Source organism: Microcebus murinus, chromosome 24, assembly GCF_040939455.1.
Source record: "Microcebus murinus isolate Inina chromosome 24, M.murinus_Inina_mat1.0, whole genome shotgun sequence".
In the NCBI taxonomy this organism is placed as follows: Eukaryota; Metazoa; Chordata; class Mammalia; order Primates; family Cheirogaleidae; genus Microcebus; species Microcebus murinus.
In genome coordinates, this window is record NC_134127.1 from 21,792,027 (window position 1) to 21,800,229 (window position 8,203).

The window sequence follows — 8,203 nt, forward strand, 5'->3', positions numbered from 1 at the left end:
TTTAAATTCTCAATGCCATGGTCATTTATGCAGAAAAAATTAAAGTGATGATATTGACACAAGATGAAATACAAGTTCTTAATTATTCAATAATAATAGGCAAAATAGGAAAAGCTGTCAGTAAATTATCTCCAGAAAGGCTCCAAGCCCAGAAGTTTTATGAGCAAGTTTTACATTTTTTTCAAGTAAAATAATTCTCTCCTGTTATATAAGCTAGAAAATAACACAATTATTCCAATTTATCTTATGATTCTACAGGTCCCTCAAGAACACAAGCTTAGTACTGCTAAGAATGAAAAATATAAACCAATCTTTCTTTTGACTTGACTAGCAAATTAAATCTAGCAGCTTATTTAAACAAAGAATATGGCATAATCAGGAAAGCAAAAATGGTTCAATGATAGAAAGTCTATTGATATAATTCATCATCTGTAGAAATCAAAGGCGAAGGAGTCACATGATTTCTACTGCATGCCAAAACACATTTGATAATTTTCAATATCATTCCTGATTTTTAATAAAAATTTTTAGAAAGATACCTTTTAGCAACAAAGGATAGAACAAACAGTTCCTTAACCAGATAAAGAATATTTATGTCCAGTTGGCCAATAACATACTTAATGGGAAAACCTAGATATTAAAGTCAGACCTAGCCATGTAAGCTTGCCATCATTACTACTTTTTAATATTTTCCTGGCACTCTTCGTCAACAGTAAGTCCACAAAAAGAAATATGAAGTATAAATATTGGAAAGAAGAGAAAAATTATTTGCTTCAGAGGTGACAAGAATAACATCCTTGGGCTTGACTTTTTGAAAACCAAACTTTCCTTATTTTCTGCTTTGGCCTGATCTTGTTTCGTCCCTGAAGTAATGAACACAAGGCTGATTAGTTGCTTAAAGGGGGGAGAGAAAGAAAAGGGATTTATATTAGGAAGAAAGGAAAAAAAAAACTGGGACTAGCTAAAAAATACTTTATATATTATCTATACACATACTCATACATACACAGAAAACAAATCTGGAGAAGATACATTATAATGTTAACAGGGCTCAATTCTCAACAGTAAGATTACAATCGATTATTTTTTCTTCATGGTTTTCTACAGTTTCCAGATTTTCTACAGTGAACATTTTCTACTCATGTAATAGAAAAATTCACATGATTTTTCAAAAACCGAAGGAGAATATGGAGAGGAAAGGTGTCTACATAATAGCAGAAATGGCTGGTGGGGAGTTGGGGAGAAGGATCCCAAGAGGATTTGTCATTGGGCCGACAATGGAAAGAACCATGGCTTTGGAACCAGAAGATTTGAATCTCATTTGCGTTGCATCACATATAAATGTGATAATTCCAGGTGACTCCTGTAATTCTCTGAGCCTCAGTTTCCTCTGGGGAAGGCTCATTCTTCCTGTCTCCACCCGGAGGGGTTCCCTGGAGTGACAGGGCCTTTCACCTTGGGTGACACTGCAGCAGCATACAGTTCCGCCAACCCTGGGACACCGTTCGCCCAGGACCATACGTGCTTTTCGTCACATAGTGTCTATTCATCTCTTCCATTGTCATTCTCACTCAAAAGTTTCAAAAGTCTCCTAGTTTACACAATAAATTGGTATAGTCACCCCCTCCCTCATGACAGCTTTATTTATGGGGGAAATGACTATTTTTATACAGTTTCAAACGAATGTGCAAGGGGTCCCACACCTGATTGGATTCACATGGCTTGAGAATGTGAGAGTTTGACTTTGAATTTGTTAAGTCCATCAGCACAGACTAAAATTTTAGATTTCAGGACCCAAATTGTGGCTTCAACCACAGATTTTTCTACTTCCTCAAAGTATTGCTAGGGGTGTAGCGACGCTAAATACTGGACTCCAAAATATTTTTTTTTTGCTTAAATAACTACTTTGGTGGCTACAGGTTTCTAGTGGTTCTAAATTTTGTGGACTATGAAGCTGATACTGTAATAATCTTACGTGTTCTATTAACTCTTTGAATGCTTTAAAAAATGGAGCTCATGAGAGGCCGTGAAGGGGCCGGCCATGCCTGTTCCCGGGAAAGGCAGCCCAGGGCGCTGCTGGAAACACCAGGCCATGCATGGCCCTCTAGTTGACACCAAGCAGAGCTGGAAATCGGGAAATGAAATTTTAGACATCCATTTCTCTGCCTGTCAAGTCACAGGAAAAATAGAAATTTGAATTAGACTTTAAGACCTTTGGACTTTTAATTCTTCATGTTACGGAGATTTGACTTTGGACTTTCATTCTTTGTGGCTTAAACTTCTTTGGACTTTTCCTTAGAGGATTTGATTTTTGGACTTTGATTATCTAACTTGGAATTTCTGAATGGGAGAGAGGTTTCTGTTCAAATTTGATCTCCTTTATGTTGCTGGAATTCTATTATTGAGTATTTTCATATTGTTGTTTAACCACATTGCAGAACCTCTGAAAAGCATTATATTAGACAACGTGGCTGTGATCATTTTGGTTGGGGGGAGAAAAACAGGAAATAAATTTGCGCTTAAGTGAGTTAAATTAATGTACTCTTTGGACCCACGCAGAAGAGTTGTGGGCAGAGTCTTCTGCCCACGCAGAGTCTTCTGAGGGCAAATTTTTTAACTGTCCACCTTCAATCCCAGAAAGATTCTCCCAAGGGACTGTGGCCGGTAGCATGGGACTGGCTCAACAAGATGGAACCAGAACAGCTGGAGAGAGAATTCTCTTGGGGGAAAATAATTGCAACTTTGGGTAACTTTAAGCTGTGAATGGTTAAACCCCTCCCCTAATGGAGAACAGAGAACTGGGGTGTTTTAAGAGAAGTCACCTCTCTCCATATATTTCCAGGAGTAACAGTCCTGGCTCTCTGGTCCCCAGGAGGGGACACGCATCCCCAAGAGGCTTTGCAGATGCATCTTGGTTGGGTGGGTCTCATCCAGCCCGAGTCTGTGAGCATGGGGGTTCGCACTCTACCCTCTGGTCCTGGATTCTCAGTAAATGCATCTGCCGTGGTCCTGAACTTGTACTTGGATGGGCTGCCCCAGGGTCTACACCGTGGGGAGTGGGGTGGGCAGGGGATGTTAACAGCCTCATTGTGCACCTCAGCTACACTCCCCAGTAACTTCTATCAGTAACAAACCTCACGTTTTCCTCTTCACTTGCCTGGCTACTATTCTACCCTCCAGTAGGTTCTGAACTTGGGCAAGAACAGGCAAGATTGTTTACTCTATAGAGCTTCCAATAAACCTTATTTTTAAAGACTGAATAATAAGCCCCTACCCCACCGTACAAAGTTGTATTTACAGGTTAAGTATTGAATAGAAGTGAAAATATTTTGTCAGTTGCTAATTGCTATATAGTTTGGTCAGTTATCATAGTTACTTTTATTGGTTTTAAGATAATCATCACCTGCTTTTGCAAATCAGAATTTAAAAGGGCTCTCTGCTCACTGAAGTGGATGGACGGTGTGAAAAGCTACCACTTCTTGATTTCCTTCCTGTTCTTTGCTGGGCACTCCAGATGATTTCTTGCTTTATTGACATCACACAATGTCCCCGGAATGTTGGGAACAAAAATGGGAAGTTCCTAGAAGTACATTGAAATGAATGCCAATAGGAGACCCTGGGTGTCATCCTTATAAAATCATTTTTCGTGAGTCCAGAAAAGGAGTAGCATTTGTTATTGCTACTGCCTCATGCAAGAAGAGTTGTGGGCAGGGGCTGCCCCCGCTCTGTATTCTTATTCAAGGTTGCAAGAGGGCATGGGGTTACCTACTTCCTCTCTTCTAACTTGATGTCTTTGTGTGTCAACTTCCCATTAGCTATTCTGTCGACACCCCCGTCCGGCCCCAGCTGCCCGGTGGACTCTATCCCCCAAGCAGAGATAATGAGACAGTGCTACTTATATAACCTGGTCTGATTAGAGTCTCAGATCTTTGCACCTCAACAGCTGTGTGTTGTCACCAATGGAAATTTTTAACTCATCTGCCAATTCCCTGGTCGCCCAAATAAGTGGCTGAAAGAGTGGCTGCTGTTTCATCGTTTATTAGAACGGAATTTAGGTTCTGATAAACCCTAATGCTGGAAATTAGCTCTGAGGAAACTGCGGCTGCAGTTCTTGGTCTCTGGCTGATAGGAACTAGTAGAATGTATTCAGGTGGGTTTCTTTTTTTTTTTTTCAAATCCTGTAGCCAGTTCGGCACTCAAATTACTTCTGAGCTATTTTTAAAAACGTAATAGGACCAATACTTCGGAGAGCCAGGTGCAGTGTGAGGAGGATCAGAAAGCATCTATTATGGGCTCGACATTTGCTCTCCCACAACGCCTCGAATGATATTGAAAAAGCTCTTCCCGATCTTTTCGGTGGCTCAGCCGTGCACGTTGCTGGGGTCCTCGGGGTGCTTGCAAGACCTGCCGTGGATGGAGAAGTCATTTTAGCCTGCAAAGTCATGTCGGAATCAGCCTTCTGACATTGGCAAAGCCACGGGCATCACTGTCTTTTCGGACTCTGGGTTACATGCGCTGAGAGGCTGCCCCTAGCACTAGAAGTGTGTGCAGTCTACTCTCCCAGAACTTGGGCACCTGGGCATTCTTTTCAAGGTCTCTGAAGGAAGAGGCGCTGCATCCTTGGTGGTGTGTTCAAGTGTCTCGAGCCATTTCCGATAAAAAAAAAAAAAAAGACAAAGTTATTTTTCAGATGCATTCTAGAACTTTCCTTCTTTTCTGATGTCATGGAGCAGAAGCCTTCTTTTTATCACCACCCTCTTCTGACTCCTCCGTGCACAGTCCTTGTGGGTTGTAATTTGCTGGCCTTTTCTTCTCCAGACAAAAACGATCAACAGATTAACCAAAATACACCAAAATATACCCAACTGGGAGCTGAGAGGAAGAGGAGGAGGCCACTGAGTGAAGATGTCAGTTACAGCTCCTGGCCTCACTGGAACTTACCATCTAGTGAGCAAATTCTTTCATTTTATTCCCCCTGGCAGGAAAGGTTTTTTTTCTTTTTTCTCTCCCAAGCTGTTGCTCATTTTGGCAGTGTCTTTCCCAAACCTCTCCAAGTTCTCTCAATTCTTTCTTCCTTTCCAAGATCCAGCTTGAACCTAGTACAAGAAAACAATAATCTTATTTTAAAAGATTTTTTAAATTCAAAAAAATATAACATCTTGCTTATATTATTTTAAAATTCAAAGGGGAAATCAGGGGAATTAGAGTCGGGGTTAGGTTCTGGCTCTGTCACCGCCTGGCTCTCAGACTTCTGGCGATGTCCCTAACCTGTCTCAGCCTCGATTAAGTTACTTGTAAAACACGGAGAGCAAGAGCCGATTAAGGGCTTGGTAGGCATGTTGGAGGCTAAGTGTGGGAATCTGTCTGTACTGATTTCTTCTTTCAGAGTAAAAAATGTAAAAATATAAGGATACTATTGTCTTTATATGAATTAAAAATGAAACGGGCCATGGGTCTCAGGAACAGCAGCAACCCACACCGCACCACGTCTGCGATCCCTTTCCCGGCGGGACCGAGTCGGCCCTTCCAGGGCCCGTGGCCGGTGGCTTGTGCCTGTCCTCCCCACCGGCCACTTTGTAGCCCTGTGTTGATAAACCTGCGTCTTCCATGGGTGGTGAGACCCTCGGGGAAACGTGGACACGTGTGTGCTGAGCTCACGGCCTACAAAGCACACTCACGTGCACCGTCACATCATCTCACTGCAACTTCACAACGATCGAAGCTCTTTTCTACATGTCTCGTCTGTGTTGTGCGCCTTGCCTGTCCTGGGACATATCTGGGTGCTTTTCCTAAGCCTTTGCCAGTGTCCTTGTTCAAGGTTCTGTCTGCGCAGCAGCTCTCTGGCCTCAGTTGTTAGAGAAACTCCGCCGACTCCTCGCTCATTGCTGACTCATGTCTCGGTGAGCGGGAAATGGCTCTTTCTGCTGAGCATTGACTGTCGAGTTTACATCTTGGTTGATTCTGGAAGCTTGTGTTCTCTGGGCAGCTGTGCTTGGGTGGACAGGTGCTCTGTATTCCACCCCTTTAGGACAAAACACTGGATCCAGGAGAAGCCGATTCCCTAGTGCACAGGAGCAAGGACACCGTGACACTGTGTCTATGAGCAGTTTTCCTGATGGCAACAGACTGGACCTCCCTGTCTACCCTGTTTTATCTCTGGTGACATACATGTGGGCTCTCTGTGTGTCCAGGGAGCAGATCCTTGCTGGCATCTTTGCCTGAATTAGAAATGGGGTGCCCCCATGCTGCCCTCGAGGGCGGGCTGGGGCCTATAGGGGGGTGTGGTATGGCCTATAGGGGGCTCCCCTGTTCCTTGTACAGCTCGAGTGCCTTGTACAGGGCAGGACGAAGAGGGAACACCCAGGCTGCCATAGGCCCTGCCTGCGCTAAGCCTTAGATATTTTTCCCCTTGGATTTATCTTTATGTGTCTCTTATACGCACATATGCACTTATTAAGGTATAATTGACATACAATAAACTGCACATAAAGTGAAAATTTTGGCATCTGTCAACACCCACTCGACCAGCACCACAATCAAGATTGTGACTATATCTGTCACCCTTCAGAACTTTCCCTGAGCCCATGAGTAATTTTCTACTGCTCTGCTTTCTGTCACTATAGATTAGTTTGCTGCTTCTAGAATTATGTATAAATGGAATCATACAGTATGTAGGTTTTTTTAAAAAAATTATTGAGATATAATTTACATACAATAAAATTCATTTGTTTTAAATGTATTCATTGGGGCTCTCCAGAGAAATAGAACCAATCATGCACATGTGTGTGTTCATGGAGAGAGGGAAGGGGAGAGGAAGATACTGGTTTTATTTTAAGGAATTGGCTCACACCACTCTAGGGGTAGGCCGGCAGGAGGAAAACTCAGGCAGGAGTCAGTGTGATAGTCATGAGGCAGAATTTCTTCTTCTCCTGGAAACCTCAGTTTTTTGCTCTTAAAACCTTTAACTGTTTGGGTGAGGTCTACCCCCATCGTTGGGGCTAATCTTTTTCCTTAAAGTCAACTGATCTACCAAGTACCTTCCCATCTACACCTAGAGTAAGTAGTACGTGATTAAATAACCAGGTACTAATGGCCTAGCCAAGTTGGTGCACAAAACTTACGTCACAACATACAATTTAATAGTTTTTGTCTATTTACTAAAGTTGAGCCACCATCTTCCCAATCAAATTTGTTTGATTGTGATCACATTGTTGATGAAATCATCACAGTTCCATCACCCCAAGGCCTTAAACACTTTTTCCTTGGGATTTAGTTTTCTGTGTCTTTTGTTTGCCATTGAGGTCATCAGAGAAAAAGGGAGTAGATACATCTGGTCTACTTCTCCAGCTCCTCTAATCGAATAAATTTGAGCAAGGCTCTTCCATAGTGGCCTACTGGTTGTCTATTTCTTTATCTGTATGTTAACATTGACCTCCCTCTCTAACAAGGTTTGATTCTCTGATTCACATTCCAGAACATTCAATTCTACTGACATGCACTGGGTCCTGCTCTGTGTTACATGTGTTCGTAGATGTCATCTCATTTCATTCTTACCACACCCCCTCGAGGGAAATAGGAGTTGGCCCATTTTGCAGAACGAGCGATGGAACCGAAGAAAGACCAAGTGCTGACACAAGCAGTCAGCGGTTTAACTGAGATCTGAAAAAAGTCCTTCTGATCCAAGCCCTTCCACCGCAGCCCCCCTGCCTGCTCCAGACACCGGCTACGCTATGTGCTTTAAAGAGCCTGCTACGGTGTCACGTGCCCGTGACTAAGCCTTGCCAAGGGGAGGAACGCCCGGTGAAGGTCCCAGCTGCAGGGAGCTTGGCTCAACAGACAGGTTCACCTGGAATTTCCACCCATCCTTGAGACAGGATGCAGCAAAAAGGCACTAGTATTTATGTCATGTTTGTTTGTTACCACTCTTGGAGTCCTTTGTTTCTAGAAAACTCGGTTAGAATGTGTCGGGGAAGGCATTCTTGCCAGATTTATCCCCTGTTGTCTTTCAGTTGCCAACATCGTCCTGCAACAAGCAGAAAGCAACCCAGGGCTTCTGCGGAGGAGGGACCTGGGGCACTTTGCCTGAGGCTTTATGTCTCCTTTGCTCCTCTCCACCTCCTCCAGCTGCTGCCTGGCAGGCTCCCTGTCCTCTGCGACTCTGGCGAATGTCAAGGTGAGGCTCCACCTTCCGCTGTCATTTCCT

At 43.3% G+C, this 8,203-nt stretch overlaps 1 long non-coding RNA gene across 1 annotated transcript; it reads right to left on the reverse strand.

The window, feature by feature from the left end:
- Positions 1 to 4,022: 4,022 nt before the first annotated feature.
- On the reverse strand, positions 4,023 to 4,669 carry LOC142864136 (uncharacterized). Its single transcript, XR_012914717.1, has 2 exons — positions 4,576 to 4,669; positions 4,023 to 4,432 (listed from the first exon to the last, which is right to left on the reverse strand). It is a non-coding gene; the product is annotated as an uncharacterized LOC142864136 (long non-coding RNA).
- Positions 4,670 to 8,203: the final 3,534 nt, after the last annotated feature.